The sequence below is a fragment of the Tachysurus vachellii genome, chromosome 4, assembly GCF_030014155.1.
Source record: "Tachysurus vachellii isolate PV-2020 chromosome 4, HZAU_Pvac_v1, whole genome shotgun sequence".
Taxonomy (NCBI): domain Eukaryota; kingdom Metazoa; phylum Chordata; class Actinopteri; order Siluriformes; family Bagridae; genus Tachysurus; species Tachysurus vachellii.
Window position 1 is genome coordinate 32,875,640 of NC_083463.1, and position 2,500 is coordinate 32,878,139.

The following is a 2,500-nucleotide window of genomic DNA, read 5'->3' on the forward strand; positions in this document are numbered from 1 at the left end:
GAAACATGTGAGGAACAAATGACATCTCAACTCTGTACACACACACACACACACACACACACACACAATGTGACACAATGTGAGTAAATGAGAAGTGATGTGGAATCAGGACTATTATTAACAAACCCTGTGACTCTAAAACCATCTGTGGGACCTGAAATCAAACAATATACACAACTCTGGTTAACATGAAAAACAGCTGTGGATAATTTTCCCTTTTTATTTTTAAAATCATGTTGAGGTTCTGGCCAATGATTTAAGCTTTAACACAGGAACATTAGGACAGTCGGTCTGATTCCACCTGAGTGATTCACAATAAAACAAGAAAGTAATTAGTACAAAGACCAACACAACAGGACAAGGTCAGAGAAGGTCATCAGAAACCAACAGTAAAGGCTCAGATTGTACACATCAAACATGCTAAAGACACACCTAAAGACTGTCACAGAACAGATGCTGAATCCACTACAGTTTGCCTTCTGAGCAAACAGATCAGTAGACGACGCAGTCAACATTGGACATTCTGCAGCACCTGGACTGCCCAGGGACAGACGCCCGGATTCTGTTTGTCGACTTTAGTTCTGTCTTTAATACTATAATTCCAGAAATTCTCCACTCCAAACTCCTAAGGCTCACTACACCCCCTTCCATCTGTCAGTGGATCACCAGCTTCCTGACAGACAGGAAACAACAGGTGAGACTGGGAGGTGTCACCTCCAGCATTGGGACAATCAGCACTGGTGCTCCACAGGGATGTGTCCTCTCCCCACTGTTATTCTCCCTCTACACTAATGACTGCACTTCAACTGACCAAACTGTTAAACTCCTGAAGGTTGCAGATGATACGACGCTCAACGGTCTCATCCAAGATGGGGATGAGTCTGCATACCGGCAGGAGGTGGAGCGGCTGGTGCTGTGGTGCAATCAGAACAGTCTGGAGCTAAACACCCTCAAAACTGTAGAGATGATAGTGGACTTTAGGAAAGACCCCCCTCACAATATCCAACAGCCCGGTGTCATCTGTGGAGACCTTCAAGTTTCTGTGCACTAACATTTCCCAAGACCTGATATGGGAGTGCAACATAAACTCCATCATCAAAAAGGCCCAGCAGAGGATGTAGTTTCTACAACACTTAAGGAAGTTTGGTCTGCCACAGGAGGTGTTGGTGCTGTTCTACACTGCAGACAATCACCCTGATTAACACCTCACCATAATTATATTCACATCTATAATATATACTTATAACTTATAATCTATAAGTGCTGCATTATCAGAACTGTCAGTCATCACATCATCTGTATATATTACACACTACTGCTGCTGTATATTGTACAAAAGCACCATAGTGCACAATACTGTTATTTACACTCTCACACTTTATGTACATAACTGATCATATTCTATATTCATATTTAATACTCATTCTGTCTATATTGTATCTCATCAACTGTATTGTATTGTATAGTATAGTGTTATTTATGTGTGTATTGTATAGTATAGTGTTATTTATGTGTGTATTGTATAGTATAGTGTTATTTATGTGTGTATTGTATAGTATAGTGTTATTTATGTGTGTGTTGTATAGTATAGTGTTATTTATGTGTGTATTGTATAGTGTTATTTATGTGTGTATTGTATAGTATAGTGTTATTTATGTGTGTATTGTATAGTGTTATTTATGTGTGTATTGTATAGTATAGTGTTATTTATGTGTGTATTGTATAGTATAGTGTTATTTATGTGTGTATTGTATAGTATAGTGTTATTTATGTGTGTATTGTATAGTGTTATTTATGTGTGTATTGTATAGTATAGTGTTATTTATGTGTGTATTGTATAGTATAGTGTTATTTATGTGTGTATTGTATAGTATAGTGTTATTTATGTGTGTATTGTATAGTATAGTGTTATTTATGTGTGTATTGTATAGTATAGTGTTATTTGTGTGTATTGTATAGTATAGTGTTATTTATGTGTGTATTGTATTGTATAGTGTTATTTATGTGTGTATTGTATAGTGTTATTTATGTCTGTATTGTATAGTATAGTGTTATTTATGTGTGTATTGTATAGTATAGTGTTATTTATGTGTGTATTGTATAGTATAGTGTTATTTATGTGTGTATTGTATAGTATAGTGTTATTTATGTGTGTATTGTATAGTGTTATTTATGTGTGTATTGTATAGTATAGTGTTATTTATATGTGTATTGTATAGTATAGTGTTATTTATGTGTGTATTGTATAGTGTTATTTATGTGTGTATTGTATAGTATAGTGTTATTTATGTGTGTATTGTATAGTATAGTGTTATTTATGTGTGTATTGTATAGTATAGTGTTATTTATGTGTGTGTTGTATAGTATAGTGTTATTTATGTGTGTATTGTATAGTGTTATTTATGTGTGTATTGTATAGTATAGTGTTATTTATGTGTGTATTGTATAGTATAGTGTTATTTATGTGTGTATTGTATAGTATAGTGTTATTTATGTGTGT

General features: G+C 34.4%; 1 protein-coding gene across 1 annotated transcript in view; it reads right to left on the reverse strand.

Annotated features, from left to right (window-relative positions):
* ntn1a (netrin 1a) overlaps positions 1-2,500 on the reverse strand; it is a 58,940-nt gene that overhangs the window by 31,473 nt on the left and 24,967 nt on the right. The window lies entirely within an intron of this gene.